At 59.1% G+C, this 21519-nt stretch overlaps 1 protein-coding gene across 3 annotated transcripts in view; it reads right to left on the minus strand.

The window, feature by feature from the left end:
• TMEM51 (transmembrane protein 51) overlaps nucleotides 1-1971 on the minus strand; it is a 48351-nt gene extending 46380 nt beyond the window's left edge. Inside the window, exon 1 of one of the 3 annotated variants that reach the window (XM_081308771.1) lies at nucleotides 1954-1971. The gene's annotated coding sequence lies outside the window, so the exon portion shown is untranslated. Of the gene's footprint in view, nucleotides 1-919; nucleotides 1126-1533; nucleotides 1554-1953 lie in introns of those variants that run through there. The other 2 variants (XM_081308769.1, XM_081308772.1) reach the window with 2 other exon arrangements.
• Nucleotides 1972-21519: the final 19548 nt, after the last annotated feature.

Consider the following 21519-nt stretch of genomic DNA (forward strand, 5'->3'; position numbering starts at 1 on the left):
GTAACCCTTCAAAAAAAAAGCCAGAACCTGCCCCAGGGCGGTCCCTCCACCTGCAGCCCCGTGATGGCCACGCCCACCCCGCTTCGGAGGATTCCGGGAGCCCAGACCACCAGACCCGAGCTGAAGGACCGGTCCCGGGACACACGTGTCATCCCGGGGCCGCCTGCGGCATCTCCCAGAGGAAAATGTGCGGGTTCCCGGCCTTCCACACCCACCTGGTGGGAAAGATTCCTTCCTCCAAGTGACTATCCTATTAATCAGACCTGCTGCGCCCCAGCCGCTGTCCTGCGCGCCGACTGGAGATCTGATGGGGATCCGGCGCTCCCCCAAAGTAGCCCAGCTTGAGCCTCGCAAGAATGCCTCGTCGTCTCGCCCCGGGACACTGTCATTCCCACATTACAGACAAAGAAGCCGAGACAGGGCAGGACCCGAGTTCCACCTCACCGCTCCCGCCCGATTTCTCCCCTTTACTTCTAGTGAGTAAAACGGGCACAAACTAATCTTAAACTGTAAAAAGCCACAAAGAAGCGAGGGCTGGGGAGGAGGGTCCACGCGGACGGCGCCAAGCTGCTTTTCAGGGACCAAAACTCTGCTCAGGATCAGGGGTGGCAGGTGCCTCCGCCGAGGCCCGGGGTTCAAAACCCTCCGGGAGGATGGCACTGGTTCTGGCCAACAGGGGGCCCCCGAGGCTGGCCGCCTTCCCCCTCCGTGGCCGGCCGGCCCGCGCGGTGCGGGAGGTGGGGGTGTCGGTCGCTGGCGGGGCGCGGCTGCCGAGAGCTGGGCAGCGAGGCCGCCGGGTGGCAGACTCCCCGCTGGACATTCTCGGGCGCCTGGGCGCACCACCCGGGAGCCTCGGGCTCCCCTCCTCGGCCCCACCGCGCACCCAGACACTCCTCCCGGCGCCGCGGCGCAGACTCACCCGGGCCGCTGCGGCTCCGGCTCGGTCTCTGCCCGGCGGCCTGGGGCTGGGGGCTCCGCGACACCCCCAGCCCGGGCTGCCTCCTCGGGGACGCGGCGATCGCGGGCTGGGGGCTCTAGCGAGCCTCGATCGGGGGAGCGCGGTGCGGAGACGGAGCGTCGCCGGCTCCGGGACCGGGATGGGGACGCAGGAAGCGCGGCCCGGGAGCGCGGAGAGCAGGAGGGAGGGACCGCGGGCGGCGGAGGGCGGCGCCGGCTCCGAGTGGCCTCCGGCCGCGAGAGGCGCCGCCCACCAGCCGACCCTCCCTCCGGGCCTCGGCGCCACCCCAGCCGGGGGCCCGCGACCTCGCCGCGGAGGGCGGGCAGCAGCTCTCTCGTCGGCTCTGCGCCCACGTCCCCCGGACCCCGCCGGAGTCAATAAACCGGGTGGAGGCAGGGAGGGAAGCGCGCCCGGATCGCCCCTCTCCCTGGGAAGGGCGGCGGGTCTGGGTGGGTGGGGGTCTCCAGGCCCCGAGCCCGCGGCATTTATGGCCTGGGTTTACGTGGAGCTGGGGACACTCCCCCACACCCCACCAGGGGCGGTGTCCCTGCGCCTTCACCTGGCCGAAAACTCACCTCTCCTCCTTCTCCGGGAGGCCGCTGCCTGGCTCTCCACCCTCGGGCCGGCGGGTTCAGAGCCGGCGGGTTCGGCCACGGCCGAAGCCTGGCGAGGTGAGCGAAGGACGGAGGTAGAGAAGGAGGAAGCGAGTTTTTAAGAAGCGAGTCAGCTCACGCCTTCCGTCGGGCTCCCCACCCACTCCTGGGTGGCCCGGGCACCCTCGGTATCGCGCGTCGAGCCCAGCCTGGGTGGAGCCCATTTCGGGTTCCTGCATCCGAGCCCGGGACTCTCCCCTGCCGGGGCCCAAGCCCAGGTTTGCAGAGAACTTTCCTAGCGAATCACCGGCGGGTGTCTCCCGTCCCGTGGGTGACGGACGGGTGGCCCGCCTCTGCACCGAACCAGGAAGGTGAGCCCGAACACCGCGCGCCGCCTCTCACCTGCGCTGCAACCCCGCCCTCTGCCTGGAAGTCGGCCCTGGAAGCGGCGCCAGAACTAGGGTGGGTGGGTCCCGGTCCGGTCAGACCGCCCGAAACGTGGATTCCAAACGCGAGGGAAGAGCTGGCCCGGCTCCCCTCCCGATCTTCGGCTGTTTTGAATTCCAGCAGAGGTCGGGCCAGGGTCCCCTCCTCGGGTGAACGTCCAACTCTTTGAAGTTCAAACCCTGAGAAGCCCAGAGCCAGCTGGCGGGTGTCTGAGAAGCCAGCCGAGGACAAGGCGCCTCCTACTGGGAATCCTTGTCTCCAGCAGGAGCGCACAGCGTCTGCAGCCAGCCAGCCAGCCTCCACCATCGCCATCCAGGCCTGCTCCCGCCGAGGACTCTCAAGGTGTCCAGGAGTTCCTGGGCACAGAGCGTCCACTTACACTTATCTAAAGAGTTGTAACGAGTGCCCCCCCCTACATTGTTGCTTCTTGATCAGCAACAGTTCAGTAGGACCCTGGTGTCCATAAAAAGACAAATTTGGGGAGCAAAAAAGCATTTGGGGAAACAACCAAAGCCTTACTGTGAACCAGGCATGGGCTGGCCACCGGCTTCCCTTGAACCATCTCGTTTCATCCTGGTAACAATCGGGGAAGTGGTTACTGCTTATGTCCACTTTCCAGAAGAGAAAGCTGAGTCATTTTTCAATGTCACTCAGCGGGGGGACTATAGGATCTAGACTCAAGTGGGTCCACTCCAGAGCTTGTGCCCTGCTTGCTACAGGACAATTCCTCCTGGGCATGTGCTTCCTGTTGAGAGGTTCCCCTTCCCCTTCCCTGGCCCCCTGAAAGTGCTTGATAAACATTTGTTAGATGAATCAAAACCCCAAACAATAACATCTTTTTGCAAGTGAGAACCCTTTATGGTAAGCCGATGCCTGTAACAACGCTCTCTCATCCAGAGCTCTGTGTATTCATCCCAACTTTCAGTCAGTGAATTTGGGGACTTTCCCAGGTTCCAAAAAAGGGGCAGGAACAGTCGCTAGCTAGGCTCTCAGATAAGATCAGGATTCGGGTTTTCATTTCGCTCTGAGACTGACTAACCTGAAAGCAAAGAGAGTTGGTACTTTTCCACCCCAGGATCCAATCCCAGGCCCAACCAGGCAGATCCTGCCTATCAGAAAATCATCTTCCAGTGTTCCTTTCAGCAGCCTCACCCTGGCTGGTCTGAGCAGAGGCTGGAGAATTTCACAAAGTTGACCCGCAGGCAAAACTGAGAAGCTGGCGGAAGAAGCTCGTGGTTCCTCACCCTGCTCCTCTGGAGGGATCTCTTCTTCTCCAAGGTTGGTTTCTCTAAACCCTCACAGGGTTAGTTTCTCTAAATGGTTCCCCGGTTCTACCTGCCAACTGATTCCCCTAAGTAACCACTGACAGGGGCCTGAAACGTGTCCTTGGAGAGAAGATCCAAAGACGCGACTCTCAAATGGTGGAGTGTCTATTACCTGTTATCACAGACACAGGGAGGAAGGCCTAGCAGTCAAAATCAGAGCCAGGCACCTCCCTCCGCAGGACCCCTGCTCTAAATCACTGTGCCAGGAATCCACGTGTCGCAGGCAGAGGGATAGCTGCCCACCGAGGTCAACATCGAGACCCCCAGAATCCGTTACCTTACATGGCAAGAGGGACTTGAACTCAAGCTAAGAATCGAGACAGGGTTATCCTGAACGATCCTGGTGGGTCCAGTGTAGTCACGGGGGCTCTTGTAAGGGGGCAGGAGGCTCAGTCAGAGAGACCAAGGGAGTAGAAGTCCAAGTGGTGGCATTGCTGGACAGGGGCCATCAGCCAAGGAATGTGGGCAGCTGCAGGAGCTGGACAAGGTACCAAACGGTTCCTCTGCTGGAGCACCAGGAATGAGCGGCCCTTGCTGTTAGCCTAGGGAGACCCCACACTGGCGGCTGACCTCCAGAACTCTGTGGTGGTAAATCCGTGTTGCTCTAAGCCATGAAGTTTGTGATAATTTCTTGCAGTGGCTACAGAAACTCAGCCACCTAGGCGAATGTTTATTTCACTTGCCTGCCGGTTGACTATCCACTCTAAAGACCTTAAGAGTCATGTGATATAGCCGGTACCATGTATTTAGAGAGAAAATAAGATTTCACCAGATCTGTCTTTGGAATCTGAACCCTTTGCCATTTGGGAGCTGTGTGACCTTGGGAAGATATCTTGTCGTCTCTGAGCCTCAGTTTCCTCACCTGTGAAAATGGTGATGTTAAATATACACACTTTGCAAGATCAACATGGGGACCAGATGAAGGCAGAAAGCGCCTTGTGAGTGGGATGGCGTTGTCTGAACTTGGGTCATTTGGAGCATGCATCTGCCAAGTTCTGAAATCGAGGATTCTAAGAGGATTGACCTCTGTTCTGGCATGCATTTTTATTCACTCTGGCTGAGTGGACAAGTCACTTTTAAAGAATTAAATTGTGTCTGGTTGGTGATTAAAATCCAGACAGTCATGCCACTAATTTTTCAGGCATACTGGCAGGAATGAGGCCGGCAAGTCTACTGATGAGAATACATTGTCATGTCGAATAACCCATTCATGTCCTAAAGGACGTATGGGCTTAAGGGCATTTCCTATGGGTAATGGTCAAGCATCACCACCCACCTTGGTGCCCACCACTAGAAAATATGCTAGGTAAATTATGGTTTGAGCCAGTGCCAGAATGCTACACAGTCATGAAAAAGGTGAAGCCATCTGACATGGAAGAATGGTGTCCAAGAAGTGTCATTAACTGAGAAAGCAAGAGGTTAAACATTATGATGCTACATAAATGACATTTTGAAAGGATGTGGACACATATGAATCGGATTATGCATAGAAAGTACAATGGGAAGAATCAAACCAGAAATTGCCCTTTGAAGTAGAGAAAAGGTGCGTTCATGTTCATGTTGGGGGTATGATTTTTTTTCAATAAAAACACGTTGAATTACTATTGTTTTGAAGTTGGCTGGGAAGAGCACATCTGCCAGGAGCACACCCTTTCGATGTTCTGCCCCTTGCTTGTGGTCGCTGCCCCCGTAACTCCTGTCCCTTGCAGACCCCCCCCCCACCGTCCCACTTACCCCCCAAGTGGGCTCAGTTCTCAGCCCAGAGGAGCTGAGCAAGGCTGTCCCTGCGGTGACTGGTGCCCGAGTGGGCAGTGATCCCGCAGGTGCACTCACAGCCTGGCCCCCGCTGGAAGGGTCCAGGGTACTCACTGGGGAGGGATGTGGCGGGTGTGCAGGTGGCGCCGGTGACACACTGGCCCAGCCTCTCTGAAGGCTGAATCAGGTCTGTGTGGCCAAGAAACCGTGCTCCCCTGACGCAGAGCAGGAGGGGGAGGGGAGCCCCAGTGTAGAGGAAGCAGTTTTTGCTCCGTTTTCTTAAAACATTTTAATTCCATGAGCACGTCTCAGCCGGAGCCCCCCAGTCAAGGGGCCGCTGAAAACACCAGATGCCGGCTGGAGCCTGCGGGGTCCGGAGCGCCAGGATCCAGGTTCCTGAGAGCCTGGGCACAGAGGACCCCGATCCTCAGTCCCCCCCCCCACCTCTCCTGTGTCCCAGCCTCTGCAAGTGACCTCCCAGCCTCCTCTCTTCGCCCTGACCCTGTCCCTTCTCCATGTCGTGAAGTCGGCGAGGGGCAGCACGGGTCCGAGCCCCGTTGTCCCAGCGTCAAGTCCAGAGGACACTCGAGGACTTGTCACCCGTGGGCTGTTCTGACCTCTGGCTTGCCGCTCAGCTTCTCCCGGGGCCCAGGCCCTGTCACACCCGGGTGGCCGAGGAAACCCTTCCAGGTCTCCTGCCCAGCACCATCAAGTCCCTCGGAGTGCTGTGGACTCAGGGTTCACCTGGGGTCAGGGCGGCGCCACCCCTCACCACGCAGGCCGTCAGCAGGAGGAGCGCCCGCCCCCAGCAGCCCCGCGGAGGTCAGGAAGGCCGGCTTGCTGGGCGGGCACACGCCGAGCCCGAGAGCCAGCTGCAGAGAAGGGCCCAGGAGGAGGAGCCACGGGGCTGCGGCGACCCTCCAGGTCCAGTGCGAGCGCGTTCCTGTTTTCCCGTGAGTTTCCTCTTGGGCTGGAGCTAGTCTGATGAGTGTCCTGTGACTTGCAGCAGAAGGACCCGAGGGGGACCCCTGAAGTGTGGACGAGCAGCGGAGGAGCAGAGCCAGAGGCCACACGCAGCTGCCCTGACCCTGGCCGGTCGGTGACTGCACTGAAATCACCAGCAGGCGACGCGAGATTCCAAGGAACCCCTGGCCTCCCAGAGAGTAAATGCCAACCATGCCAGCCGCCGGCACTCACGCCCCGCTGACCAGGGGCCGGCACTGTTCTGCACCCTTTGCAAGTGTGGGCACCTCTAGGCACCCTCATGTCCCAGGGAAGAACCTACCAGGTTCCCCCCAGTTGACAGATGAGGCTCTGGAGGGCACAGCGGGGCTCAGTCTATCCCAGGAGCCCCTGGGGGCCAGCGCTGGGCTCCGGAGGCCGCTGCAGGGTGCCTGGGGCCTGTGCCCTCCTGCTCTTCTCTCCCGGGCTCTCCAGGGTTGGCTGCTTGCAATGCCCTTAGGGTGGGGCTCCTTGATCCAGGCTTGGAGGATGGGAGAGAACCGGGCCAGAGGGACACACACTAGTGCTCCCACCCGCTGCACCCTGGTTGCCCCTGCTCTCTGCACGGGCTGCTGGGTTGCAGTGGTTGGCGGGACTCTTCCCCTGCCTGTGCTTTTCCAGATGGTGACTCCTCTTACTGGGGAGAAGCCCGACTCAGCAGAAAAGCCGAGACAACACCCCAAGGTTTCAGGTGCCAGGGCTCTGGTGTTGCAAGAGCTAAAGTTGCTAAAGTGGGAGCCCCAAGCCTGCAGGCACAGAGGCGACGTCACCACCAGAAGATCTGAAGACAGAAGCGAGACCCAAGAGCCATTTGTCATGACCGAGAGGAGGTCAAGCATCTGGGGCTGGGCGTCCAGGCGAGGAGCAGAGGAGAATGGCCGAGTTCCCCTGAGGTGGGTCTTCAGAAACCGGGTGGGGGCCTGAGAAGCATCTCTGAGTGGGCATCATGGGGGAGTGTGGACTGGGGCCAGCTCAGGAGTTGGCCCGTTCCTTACTCAGCATGGCCCAGGGGCAGGGCAGGAGGGCTGGCCCCATGGAGTGATTGGCGGAGGGTGACACCCTCCCTGAGGTGTGCCGAGGCCGTGCCGGTGTCTCCCACGGGTCCAAGAGGAGAGCAACAGAAGCCAAGAGAGGAGAAAGAAGGTGGGCACGGGGAGAGCTTCCAGGAGACCCCACAGGCACACTACCACCTGGGAGAGGGAAACAAGGTCACCTTAGCAGGTGCCAGGGGAAGCCAGATCTGCCCCCTGCCCCAGCCTTGAACATGGCAAGCAAGTGCTCTACCATTGAGCTGCTCACCCTGTTTATATCTCTGTGCACATTTCTGCGTAGAAGACACACATGCATGTGCGCGCACGCACACACACACACACACACAAGAATACACGTGGAACATAAGAACTAAATTAGCGGTGCTGATTGCATCCATGTAACATCCTGGCTGTGCCAGTGTACTGTAGCTACAAGGTGTTACCTCTGGGGGAGGCTGGAAGAAGGGCAAAATAAGATCTCGTATTTATTTTGCAATTTCCTATGAAGCTATAATTATTTCAAAATAGAGGTTTTAATCTATATAATAGAGTAAATCCCTGGTCTGTTGTTTCACTTTCCACCGTTTCAGTTATCTTAGGTCTGAAAATATTACATGGAAGATTCCAGAAATAAGCAATTCATGTTTTAATTGCACACCATTCTGAGTAGGGTGATTTAACACTGTCCCACAGGACATGAATCATTCCTTCAAAGTGTATCCATGTGGTATACGCTACCTGCCTTTGCAGTGTATCCATGCTATATATGCTGCCTGCCTGGCTTGATGATGCAGGATCACCCAAGGCAAACGGTCCTAACACTACTTCACCTTTCACCTCACTGCCTACACCTTTTTTTTTTTTTTTATTGGTTGTTCACAACATTACAAAGCTCTTGACATATCATATTTCATACATTAGATTGAAGTGGGTTATGAACTCCCAATTTTACCCCAAATGCAGATTGCAGAATCACGTCAGTTACACATCCACAATTTTACATAATGCCCTATTAGTAACTGTTGTATTCTGCTACCTTTCCTATCCCCTACTATCCCCCCTCCCCTCCCCTCCCATCCTCTCTCTCTACCCCATCTACTGTAATTCATTTCTCTCCTTGTTTATTTTCCCATTCCCCTCACAACCTCTTATATGTAATTTTGTATAGCAATGAGGGTCTCCCTTCATTTCCATGCAATTTCCCTTTTCTCTCTCTTTCCCTTCCATCTCATGTCTCCGTTTAAAGTTAATCTTTTCTTCCTGCTCTTCCTCCCTACTCTGTTCATAGTTGCTCTCATTATATCAAAGAAGACATTTGGTATTTGTTTTTTAGGGATTGGCTAGCTTCACTAAGCATAATCTGCTCTAGTGCCATCCATTTCCCTGCAAATTCCATGATTTTGTCATTTTTTAGTGCTGCGTAATATTCCATGGTGTATAAATGCCACTTTTTTTATCCATTCATCTATTGAAGGGCATCTGGGTTGGTTCCACAGTCTAGCTATTGTGAATTGTGCTGCTATGAACATCGATGTGGCAGTATCCCTGTAGCATGCTCTTTTAAGGTCTTCAGGGAATAGTCCGAGAAGGGCAATGAGCAGGGTCAAATGGTGGTTCCATTCCCAGCTTTCCCAGGAATCTCCAAACTGCTTTCCAAATTGGCCGCACCAATTTGCAGTCCCACCAGCAATGTACAAGGGTACCCTTTTCTCCACATCTTCACCAGCACTTGTTGTTGTTTGACTTCATAGTGGCTGCTAATCTTACTGGAGTGAGATGGTATCTTAGGGTGGTTTTGATTTGCATTTCTCTGACTGCTAGAGATGGTGAGCATTTTTTCATGTACTTGTTGATTGATTGTATATCCTCCTCTGAGAAGTGTCTGTTCAGGTCCTTACTGCCTACACCTTTTACCTCAGTTCATCTCATCACTCAGGCATCAAATCATCTCACTTCATCCCAAGAAGAATGAGTACAGCACAATATCTTGAGGAAGACCATATTCACAGAGCTTTTATTATAATTGTTCTATTTTATTATTACTGTGGTTAATCTCTTAGTGTGCCTAAAAATTAAACTTTATCATAGTTATGTGTGTACAGGGAAAACATAGTATAAATAGGGTCCAGTACTATCTGAGTTTTCAGGCACTGTTGGGGGGTCTTGGAGGGTATCCAACAGGGGGAGATACTATAAATACATAAGATAAATACATAGGGATATCTGGGGAATATTATCAAAAGCATAGGAAACATAGAAGTAGTTAAATTCCTCAAATTATCAGATGACATATGAGATGTCACAAAAGCTGGAAGGCAACATAGCCATGTTTCTGTGGCACAGCCTAATTTATTTTATGAGCCCCCAGCTGCCAGGTGGCAGAAACAGATCCCTCCCCCTTGTGTTAGGACTGCCACTGAATTCCGAAGGCCCAGTGTGGAGCTGAATCCCCGGTGCGAGCTCCGAGGAGGACTGCTGGTCACTGGTCCATCTAAGCCCTGCCCATGTTCACTCCTGCACCATGCTGGGTCCCACCTGGCACTCTCTGATTCAGATGCCATCCGATAGGTTTTATTTGGCTCACAGTATTTTAATAATGAGTTGCCAGTATTGAGAATGGGCATTTCCCCCTAACAAGCTGGGTATCTGGGGCCAGTCGCTCTGAGCGCGAAAGTAGTAGCAATCCCTGGACCCAGAGGCATGGTGACTGTCCTTTTAGACAGGGCATACCTTCGTGTGCTCACCAGTCCCCACGATTTCCTACAGTCACCTTAGCAGGATTTGCACAACCTGTCTGGTCCATACAGGCACCCCCCCCCCATGTTTTTAAACTCTAATTTGTTGTACTGACACGGAATGCACTACAATTCATAATACATACATGGAACACAATTTTTCATATCTCTGGTTGTACACAACGTGGGGTCACCCCATTCGTATCTTCATACGTGGACTTAGAGTAATGATGCCCATCTCCTTCCACGGTCTTTCCTACCCCCCTGCCCCTCCTTTCCCGTCCGTCCCCTTTGCCCTTTGCCCTCTCTAGAGTTCATCCACGCAGACTCTTGACCTGGTGACCTTCACTTTCCGACTTCAGTCTCTGAGAATCCTTTGCCCTCTTGCCCCTTGCACGGGTGCAGAGCAGCTTTATGGGCTGCCTGGGCACAGGCTCTCGATGACCCTTCGGGTGTCCCTGGGCTCCACATGGCTTTCCTCCGTGGCTTTCAGACGCTCCCTGGTCCTCCTCGGGAACTTCCATCTGCCCTGCAGAGGCGGGAAACCTGGCTAACGGGGCATCTAGGTCGCCCCCACATTCCCGCCAGCACCAAGTCTCCACGCACCAGTCCTCCCGGCTTCCTCTCAACGCCTGAACTTTTGAAAATCAAAAGCCCGGGCTCTTCGGCCCCCCTTTTCTGCTGTTCACCCTTCCTGGTGGCCATAAGCTAACGGCTGGATTTTCAGGGGTGAAGACGATCTTGGCGCGATAAGAAAAACTGGCCATGAAAACGCACCACGTAATGCCCGAGTACCCCGCGCCGGGCACCGCGCACGCACCCTCCCTGCAGCCCGGAGAGGGAGCGAGGCTCGGGGACACGCAGGGATTGCACAGAGACAGCAGCCAGTGAACGCGGAGCTGGGACTCGAACTCAGAGTCCACCTTCTCCTCCGCTCGGCTCCCGGCCGCGGCCAGCCGGAGCTGGTGGTCTCTGGTGGGTGCCCCCGGCCGCGGCCAGCCGGAACCCGGGCGACCCTGAAAGGCTATTGGCTGGGCTTTTCCTAAAGCCCGCCTCCGAAGGTATCTGATTGGCCGAATGGCGCAGAGGCCGGTGACTGACAGCGAGATGCCCGGTGGCTGGCGGGGCCCCTGTAACCCGGCGCGCGAGCCCAGGCAGGAGCGCAGGTCGGCGCCCGGGGGGCGGGCAGGGGCGCGGGCGGCCGAGCCAGGCCCGCAAATCGAGTGAGCGCCGGAGCCTGTGGCTGCTGTCAGTTTGGAAGCCAGCAGCCTCGCCAGAGCCTCGAGGGCGCGCAGGGTTTCTGCCGGGCTCTCTGCAGAGCCTCGCCCGTCGCCCTTCAGCTGGCCCCGTCACCAGGCCCTGCTGGCGGCTCCAGGGCCCCGACGCCCCCGGGCTCCCTGGCAGCTGTTGGCCCTAGCACTTGGGCAGAAGCCATTCCTTCCCCCCTTCGGTGGGCAGGAGCCCCCGATGAGCCGTCGGCGGCCAGCACTGTCCCCGGTGGGGGGAGTGGGGAGTCCTCCCTGAGGCCGGGTAGCCTGGTGCGGTCAGCAGAACTGGGAACCGGAGGGGAAGAGACGGAGCCCCCAACGCCTTTGGGTTTTCTCAGGGGTGGGTGGGTAGAGGCCCACGACCTCTGAGCCTGGTTTGGTGACATCACTGAGAGCTACTTCCTGGATTCCTGTTTGATCAGAAAGGGGGAAGTTGTTTTTTTTTTCCCCTCCAAAGTTCAAATTTTGTGACAGTTGGAATTGGTGTTTTCAGACTAGTAACCCAACGTTTCTTTGACTTTAAATTGCCGTTTAGCTACTGTAGACGGCGCTCCCGTCGGGGCTGTATTTGGAGTTGTGCGAGTTGCAGCCGCCGCCTGGGGCTTGGGCCCATGGCCCTGCAGCCGGGCTGCCCGGATTCCAGTTCTGGTTTGGCTGGTTCCTGAGCCCGGCTTCTTGGGTGAGCTGTTTAACCTTTTGGAGCCTCGGTCTGCTCATCTGTAGGATGGGGTTGGCAACGGTCTGGGTCAAGTCCATGAGTGTGAAATGCACAGTGAGCCCTGGCCGTGGGAACGGGGGGGGAGGGGCAAAATTCCCAAGTGAAGGAAAGTGTTTGGGGTGGGGGTGGGGCAGCTGCTCTCCAGCCCACAGCTGGCCTCAGCAGACCTAGGATTTGGACGCCAAGGACACAGTCCTGGAGCGAGTCCAGCACTCCAGGGTCTTGGCAGGCGCTGGAGGACCAGCAGTGGGGCTCCATGGGGTTCCCCCAGAGAGCTGCAAAGCCAGGCTGGGGTGATGGCAGCCTGTGGGGAGGCAGGCGCAGAGTGGAGGAAGGGACCCCTTAGAGGACCTGGCCCTTAGGAAGGGGCTGGAGGCGGGAGGAGATGGGATGAGGCGGAGGCACTGGGCAGCCAGACAGCCTGAGCTAAGGCAGCTCCGGCCTGTGCCTTCCTGACTGCTGGGCCCAGCTGTTCAGAGGGGGAAGTGATGCTTGAGGAGCTGAATTAATGACCTTGTGTACTGCTGGGGACATGGGGACTGCCACCCAGCCCCCTGGAAATCCCGTGAGGATGGGAGGCTGAGGGTCCTTGTCTGGAATACTCCTCTAGTTCCGGACCTGCAACTTATTTTTTATTTATGTATTTTTAAAAATTGAGTAATGATTTATATTGCACCACCCAGATACGAATCTAGATCATTCCCGGGACCTAAGGAAGGTTCCTGGTGCCCTGCTCCAACAGTGACCTCAGCTCTTTCATTAGCATACATTAGTTATGCCTGTTTTTGAACTTCAAATAAACAGAATCACTCAGCCAGTGCTCCTGGGTGTCTAACTTCTTTCATTCCACATTGATCTGGGAGAGTCGCCCGGGTGCTGCGGGTGCTGCGTATAGCAGGGCTTCATTCCTCTTTACTGCGGTATGAAAGCCTAGTGTACATCGAATCTGCCATAATTCATGTTTTCATTCTCCTACTGACAGACTTGAGGGCTGGTTTGAGTTTGGTGCAGCTCAAATTTATGGTAAATAAAGCAACTATGAATATTTTTGCATGTGTCTTTTGGGACCCAGGAGTGCTCACTTCTGCCAGGCACCGATCTTGAGAGACACTATTTGAAAATGCTCCAGGGGATCTGGAGGGGAGCTCAGTGGTGGAGAGCAAGGCCCAAACCTGCTTCTATCCCAGCGCTGAGAGGGGAGAGGGAGGGAGGGAGGAAGGGAAGGAGGGGAGCGCTTCGAGATAAGGGGAAAGGGGACAAGTGGGTGTCCTCACCTCCTCCACCCTGTACTGGCCCCTGACCTGGCTGTGGCTGCTGACACAGGAGTTGAGAAGCGGGTAAGAGAGAGGAATTCCTGCCACAGGAGATGGAAGCCCCTGCCAGCAGCAGACTCTCATCCGAACTTCTGCTGGGAAGTGCCTGAGAGGTTTCCTGGGCCCTGGAGGAGGTGCCCCTCCCTTCCTGGTGGCACCTGGGTACACTGGAGTTACTCCAGTGTCCATTTTGTAGGTAGGGAAACCTGCATCCTGAGAGGGAAAGCAGCTTGCCTGAAGCCACAGCGGGGGACCACAGGCCTTTAGCAGCTCATCTGCAAATTGGGAGGTCCCAGTATCACAGTGACACTGGGCTACATTGGAGAGCCACTGTCCCCAGAGCCTTTAAGAAGTCATCCCTCCATGATTATTGGGTGCAGGGTTTAGGTTTATCTTATTCAGCATCCAAGAAAGCTGGCTGGGGCCCTGGGCTCACCCGCAGCACCGCGGCGGGGGTGGGGGGGGTGGAGAAAAGAACTCTCGCTGACCACCTGTGACACGCCAGGCACCGTTCTAGGCTCTGGCGCAGCTGGGGATGAAACAGGTGAACTTTCCAGGACATTCCCGCTCTCCCGTGACTCGCATGCCCTCTGGCAGTTGGACCAAGAGGTGTTTTAGTAAAATGAAGTGGGGGGCTGAGCGCTGGAGAGTCAACTGCACAGGGAGGCGGCCAGGCTGGGCTGGACAGGACTTCACCCAGAGGCAGCTGCCCCGCCCAGAGGCAGAGGAGTGTGGGGTTCAGAGCAGGTGAGCTGGAGGTGCTCTGCTCATGTTTCCCAGGGACAGGAAGGCCAGTCCTCTCTCAGGGGAGGTGACAGAGGCAGGGACAGCGTGGAGGCCCGGGTTGTCCACGGAGTACAGGGGCACCAGCCCTGGAGGCAGGCCTCTGGGCCAGTGGCAGATGGTGAGAGGACATCTGTGGCCCGTGCAGAAGCTCCTTCTGGTTGGGGATCAGCTGTGGATCTCAGGAGTCTGAGGTGTTCCTTGGAACCCTTTGGGGTTCCATGGGGCACAGTTTGACCACCACCCACTGGAGGATTCCCTCTTCAAGCCATGAGCTTCTCTCTGCTAGCACTAAGAAGACCAGGTCCCCATCCTAGCTCCAGGCCTGGCTCTGACCCAGCAAGCTGTCCCCTCTTGGCCTCCGTGTCTCAGCTGTGACCTGGGCTTGACAGATGAGACAACCCACGGTCCACGGGAAAGATGGGGGTCCCTAGCAGATCCCGTGGCCTGAGCACTGGTCCCGGGGACACCCTGATGCTTCCTCTAGTCGGCAGAGTCTCCCTGCTTGGGCTCTTCTGGAAGATTCCTGGACAGCATTCTGTCTGCAGGAGTAATAGCTCCCAGTAAGGTCCCTTCTGCTGGGGAGGCTCAGGAGGTGAGGATGCAGCCGGAAGAGAGGCCAGCGCAGGATGGTGCAGAAGAAGCTGTCCCCGTCCCTCGGCCCCTCTGCTCCCGCTTCCCAGCTGCAGCCTCACAGCAGGTCACTGAGGATCCAGGGAGCAGCTCCCTAGTGTCACCTCACCTGGCCCCTGGCCTCACCCTGGAGGTGGCCTCCACCCTGAGAGGCAGCAGGATCACAGGGGGCTGAAGTCTCCCGAGGACAACGCTAAGTGCATAGAGGGTGAAAGAATGACAGCCCATAAGTGAGGACACCCCTCAGACCCACCAAGTGCTCATCATGCTCACCTGCCACCAGCCTCAGGACCACCCTACAGAGGGTAACTGCCCCTCCACTTATCAGACAAGGAAGCTGAGGCCCAGAGAGGTTACGTGTGTGCCTGAGGTCACACAGCTAGTAGGCGGCAGGCAAGGGGCCATTTGTGCCCAGGAAGGCTGGCTCCAGAGCTCGGGTCTCACTCAGGGGTGTGAGGGGTCCAAGGCCATCTATTCTGTGGGAACGTGAAGGGGGGACAGGTGGCTGGAAGAGGTGTGACGTCTAAGGCCAGGTTTCAGGGCCCCTCAGTGTGTGTCCTTTTCCCTTGGGGCTACCCACATGGTCCCCTGGACACCTGGGAACTAGGGCCCATAAGAATGCCTGCTGCCCTCCAGCCGCCTTGCCCAGGTGGGGGGTGTCCAGCCACCCTCCTGGGAAGGGAAACCGCTGGACCCTCAGGTTGGAGCTGGACCCACGGCCAGTGCTCCTAGGGCCACGGGACCGTCCTCAGCTGGCCTCCCCTGGGCAGGCTGTCCTCGCAGGGGGTGGGCGGGGGCTCAGGATCCGGGCCTCCCAGCGGGCAGGGGATCTGAGTGGCCAACAGGTCTGATCCACCCGGAAGCCTGCTGCGGGTGTAGCCTGCCCTACAGGAGACGGTCTCTGGCCTTTGTTGGGGAAACGACAAGGACATTTGCCCCCCAGGAGCCGCCCGCGGGGGTTGGCGGAGGGATCCGAATCCCCGCCCCCGGGAAACTTCAGGCAGGGACTCAGGGTGGCCAGGTCTCAGGGTGGCCCTGGGTCTCAGGGTGGCCCTGGGTCTCAGGGTGGCCGGATCTCAGGGTGGCCGGACCTCAGGGTGGCCCAGGTCTCAGGGTGGCTGGGTCTCAGGGTGGCCAGGTCCCAGGGTGGCCGGGTCCCAGGGTGGCGGGACTCAGGGTGGCCAGGTCTCAGGGTGGCCTTGGGTTGGACTGCCCGGTGGCCCTGGATGGAGCCTGCCGACGGATGAGGCACGTGCTGTCCACCATCTAGTGGTGAGAGGGGGGACTGCGGGCTGTCTGGAGGCTTCCGCAGGGGCAGGTCATCCCCGGGTGGTTCCAAGCCCCAGAATCACCGGCGCAGTCTAAATATGCTGCAGACGCCCTCCCTACCGTGGGCCTCTCACGTCTAATGTGAGTCTGAGGTTTTGAGTGGGGGTCGCAGGCCCTGCCCAGGATTCTAAAGTGCCAGCTTTGAGCAGGACCTGGGGGTTTGGGCCAGGATCTGGGGGTTTGGACTCAGCGGCTCTCCTGAGTACCTGGTCCCCAAGGCCAGCCTCACGGCCCAGCCACATCCACCACCTGCCCCACCACGACTGGCTGAAGCTTGGCTCAGGCCCCACATGGCTGTCCATCCGTGAATCTGCAGGCCCAGGGGTGGCACTGTGGGGTGGCACTGTTGAGTGGCGCTGTTGGGAGGTGCTGTTAGGTGGCACTGTGGGGTGGCACTGTGGGGTGGCACTGTTGAGTGGTGCTGTTGGGAGGTGCTGTTAGGTGGCACTGTGGGGTGGCACTGTGGGGTAGCACTGTTGAGTGGCGCTGTTGGGTGGCACTGTTGAGTGGTGCTGTTGGGAGGCGCTGTTAGGTGGCACTGTGGGGTGGCACTGTTGAGTGGTGCTGTTGGGTGGCACTGTTAGGTGGCACTGTGGGGTGGCACTGTTGAGTGGTGCTGTTGGGTGGCACTGTTAGGTGGCACTGTGGGGTAGCACTGTTGAGTGGCGCTGTTGGGTGGCACTGTTGAGTGGTGCTGTTGGGTGGCACTGTTAGGTGGCACTGTGGGGTGGCACTGTGGGGTTGCACTGTTGAGTGGTGCTGTTGGGTGGCACTGTTAGGTGGCACTGTGGGGTGGCACTGTTGAGCGGTGCTGTTGGGTGGCACTGTTAGGTGGCACTGTGGGGTGGCACTGTTGAGTGGTGCTGTTGGGTGGCACTGTTGGGAGGCACTGTTGGGTGGCACTGTTTGGTGGCACTGTTGGTGGCACTGTTGGGAGTGAAGCTTTAAGAAGTGGGAAATAGCAGGAGGACCTTAGGTCATCAGGCTGCCCTTGCAGGGGACGGGGGACCCAGCCCCTCCGCTTCCGTCTGTCATTGGAGTCACAGGTGAGCAGCTCCTTCCACCTGGTCCCACCCAGACGCACCGTCCAGCTGCAGACCCAGGTCAGTGGGCCAGGCGCGTGGGCTGCAGGCTCTGAAACTAGAATCAAAATCAACCCTTGTCCTGACCAGCTGCTGACCTCGGGGATCCGTTTGAGTGCTGGACCGCTGGCCGGGACCCTCTGCTGAAGGAATCCAGCTCTGGAGAACCAGCCCAAGCCCCAGGGACCCCTGCCCTCAGCTCACCGGGTGGTGGGTGGCACAGAGGTTCTGCGGGGGCGGCTGCGAGCTGTGTCCTGCCTCCTCCCTGGCCTGGCCTCTTTCGTGTGTCCTTCCTGGAAGCACCTGCTCTGTGACACCTTCCCTGGGGCCAGAGCGGGGAGGTTGTGTGGCCTGGGGAGTCGGCGGGCTGGGGGCCACAGTGGTCGGGGGGAGCCCAGCTGACCGCGGGAAACTGAGTGGGACCTTTGTGAGTCAAGTGGCTGAAACCCAGGTCCCCTGGACTGAGGCAGGTGGGGGGTGTGGGACTGTCACCAGCTGGACCATGTCCTTCAAAATTCATCAGCTGGGGTCCTGACCCCCGAAACGAAGGATGCCACTGGGTCGGGAGGAGGCTCTTTAAAGGGGATTAGGGCGGCTCCGAATCCAGTGTGACCTGCACACTTTGAAGACAGATCGGGACAGGGACACGCAGAGGCCACAGGGAAAAGAGGGCCATCAGCAGGCCGAGGAGAGAGGCCCCCTGCCCCCGACTTGGCCTTGGCCTCCAGCCTCCAGGAGAGGAGATTTCTGTTGTGCCTGGTCTGTGGCACCTGGTGAGCCGGGCAGTGGCACGGTGGCCGGCAGGTGTCACTTAACCGAGCCACAGAAGGCCTGTGGATGCGCCCTCAGGGAGCAGGTCTGAGAACTCCCACTAGTTTCCTGGCTCAGGGTTGGCCCTGTTCACTCAGGCAGCTCCTCGGGAGGGACATGGCAGCCTGCAGCCTGGGGTCACATTGTACAGCTCGAGGACCAGAAGGACAGGAGTGCCGAGCTTCACGTGGGACTGTAGGTGAGGACCTCGATGTCCCCTCCCACCTGGGGCTCTTTCTCAAGGGCAGGGGCTGCAGGCTGGGCTTGATCCAGTCCCCATGCTGACGTCCCTGCAGGGGGCGCTGGGCGTGGAGATGGTGGAAGGTGTGGCTGTGGGGACAGGAGGGGGAGCAGTAGGATTGGGGCAGGGACTTCATGGGGGGACAGAGCAACTCCCCAAGGCCAGCAAGAGCAGCCGCTGGGCGGGGACCTTCGCTTCTCTGAGCCGACTGGTTTCCACCCAGATGTCCCTGTGAGCTCCCACCTCGTGGGTGCCCATGAGTGTGGAGAGGTGGTGGCAGGTGGCCATGGTGTGGATCATGGTGCTGGCAGGACGTGTGTTCGCTTTCTTTGTCTAGGATTGAGGCAGGACATGGAAGGAATGGATGCTGCCCCCGATGGTCCTCTCTGTCCCCCCATTTCCCACCACAACCTCCAACCTCAGAGCCAAGAAAAAACCTGTGTTCCAGCCCCACTGACGCCCAGAGAGGGTGAGGCACTGGCCCGGAATTGCCCAGCCCTGGGTCTGTGAAACCGTGGAACCAAGTTCCCGACCTAGAACTTGATCAGAGAGGCCACACTGGCTGGTCCCCTGGCTGTGCCAGGCTCTGCCCCTGACTTGCTGTGAGTCTGTGGGCGAGTCCCCTGGGTGTCCTGCTTGTTTGCTGACGGGATGGACGGTGGAGGGAGTGAGAGGAGCTCTTGGGACCTTTCCAAGTCTCCGCCCTCAGACCTGCAGGGACAGAGCCCTCCCCTCAGGTGGGGGAGTGTCTAGCAAGGACACCTCCGTCCGGGGATGGGGACGCTGCACAGACCAGGTGCACCCAGCTGTGGGACTGGCCGGAATGGAAGGGAGGGAGCCCGGGCTGAGGCCCAGCCCCTGCTCAGGAGGAGACCCCCACAAGTCACCCGGGGCCTCAGTGTCCCCGTCTGTCAATCAGAAGAGCAATGCCAACCCGAGAGAGAGTCATGGTCGTGACTCAGTTGAAGGTGACGTTGTCCCTCTCTCAAGGGACGTCTGGCCATGTCTGGAGAAGCGCTGGGGTGTCAGGGTGGCGCGGGGGGCATGGAGCAAGGCCAGGGAGCTACTGAACATCCTTCCAAGAGCGTCCGGCCGGGAAGTCCCCACATGGAGGCTCAGAGCGGCTGCCGAGGATCACGGCACACGGGCCACTCGACGTCGGCGGCTCTGGGCCCTGAACCTCGGATGTCCCCAGATTCTCAATTCCCTCTGGCACTCCTGCTGGGGCCCAGAGTCAAATCTGTCCCCTACTGAATACCAGGGCTCCTCTCTCCTGGGTCTGGCTCCCCTGCCCCCTGGAGCGGGGGAGGGGGGGGCGCGGGAGGGTCCAGGTCTTCCTGGACAGCTGGCCCTCGGCACTTCGGCTACAGCTGAAAGATCTGCCAAGGACCTGGAAATGTTCAGAAAAACCCTGGAGTCTTCTGAACACAGACTTCTTTACCCGCCCCATCCCTCCCCAGATAATACCGCCGAGCCTGGGACGGTGGCTGACGCCCAAATGCCAGTGATTCAGGAGGCTGAGGCAGGAGGACTGCAAGTTTGAGGCCAGTCTGGACAACTGAGGGAGGCCCTACGCAGCTCAGTGAGACCCTCAGTGGTGAGCGGCCGGGTTCAAACCCTGGAACCAAACACACAGGACAGGGGAGCGTGGGTTCCCGGCACCACGTCACCTTGTGTGCTAGAAGGCGTTAGAGATGGCTTCGCGTGTCTGGGAGGGGACACTGTGGGTCACCTGTAAATACTGTGTCGTTTCGTGTAAGGCACTTGAGGTCCCTCGGATCCGGTACCCTCGGGTGCTGGGCCCCCTCCCCCGGGGGTCCCGAGGGGGACTGCTTTCTTGCCTCGGGTGGCTGCAGCCTTGGGGCACGCAGTGTCCCTGGGGCAGGGGGGCCTGGGCCAGCTGACCTGCCCCCGCGTGCTGGCCGCCCTCTCCTGTCCCAGACGATGAGACTCCACCCGTGACTGGCTAGGACCCTCCGGCAAGAGGCCGTGTCCTGTGCGCGGGTGCCAGCCGGGGACAGTGTGTCTCCAGGCCACTGAGCCAACAGCAGGGACAATCTGTCCGAGAAGGAACTGACCCAAAGGGAAGTGAACCTAAGAGCCGCAGAAGGTGGACCCTGGGTCCAGGCGTCCCAGAGCCACCAGGTCCCCGCAGGGCTGTCCGTGAGTCAGCGACGCCCTTAGGGCCTTGAACCATCTGGCCGCGGGCTCTGGTCCCTGCCCCAGGCGGGGTATGTCACTGGAAGCCCCCTGGGATGGCGCTGCCCCTCAGCCGCATTCCTCTGGACCCTGCAGGGCGGCCACAGAAGTGTCTGCGGGGGTGGCCACCCTGGTCTGCCCTGTCCTCCGGCCACGGGAGGCGAAGCTAAAGGTTCGGGGGACCCGCGGGGGTCAGGGCTGGACACACCGGCCACTCCAGAGGCCAGACGCGGACCACGGAGCCCACCTGCAGGTGCCAAGGAGCCTCTGAGGGGCCGGGGCAGTGCGGGCCTGGCAGGACGGGGGGAGGCCTCTGGCCAAGGCTTGGGCGCCTCCTGCGCCCCGTCTGTCTCTCCTGTGAGTGCAGTTGGTGGTCGCTGGCCGCTGCCCCTTGGGGGGTTGGACCTGCAGACCCCGAGGACACTGGCGCCCAGAACAAGCTCCACTGAAACCTGACTGAGAGCCGCCCGCCTGGGGACACAGGGGTCAGGGAGACAGCGCAGCCCGGGCCTCCCGCCCTCCTCCGGGTGCCTGAAGGACCCTGGAAGGGGGCAGGGAAGGCTGGCCCCTGGGGCTGGGCAGCCAGCTCGCTCAGTGCAGATGCCTGGCTTCCTATTTGAGGCCCCAGGCCTTAGGTGGCCCAAGTCAGCTGTGTCCTGGCCACCCAGGTGCCACCTCATGGGCCCTCCACATCAGCCCGCGGCCTCATAACCTCCAGTGAGCCCTGAGCCAGAGCCAGGGGAAGAGCGAGGCATCTGCAGAAGGCAGGGCCCACGTCTGGTTGGACCCTGGGCTGCACTAAGTGCACCTGGGGTGACAGAGAGGCAGGGCCCAGGGGGCCCTGGGAGCAGGCCGAGGCCAGCAGGTTCCGCTGCCCCTGAGCACCTGAGGCGGCCCCTCCCTGCACTCCGCCCTGTGGGGCTCTTTCCAACCTCAGGCTCTGCTCCTCCTGCCACAGGACGTTTGCACCTGCTGCTCTGGTCTGGGGTCCTTTCTGCCGGCTGAACTCTGCCCGGCCTGGCCTCTTCCTGACCAATCACCCCACGTGGGAAGTCCTGACGCCAGCGGCCTCTGGCTCCAGACTCGCCACAGGTGCTGGGATCTGAGTGGGTTCTGGGGACTACCCCTGAGCCTGCAGGAAGGTCTCAGAACCCGGGTCTCAGCTCAGGAGTCCCTCTCCGTCCCCAGGCCACCCCGCCACCACACTGGACCGGATGGCCGGGTCAGGAGCACTTTCTCATCTCCAGCCTTGGCGTCCCCAGCACCACCTGGCCCTGGCCCCCGGGGGTCTCAGTAA

This window comes from Spermophilus citellus, assembly GCF_964194105.1.
Source record: "Spermophilus citellus genome assembly, chromosome: 9".
Lineage (NCBI taxonomy): Eukaryota > Metazoa > Chordata > Mammalia > Rodentia > Sciuridae > Spermophilus > Spermophilus citellus.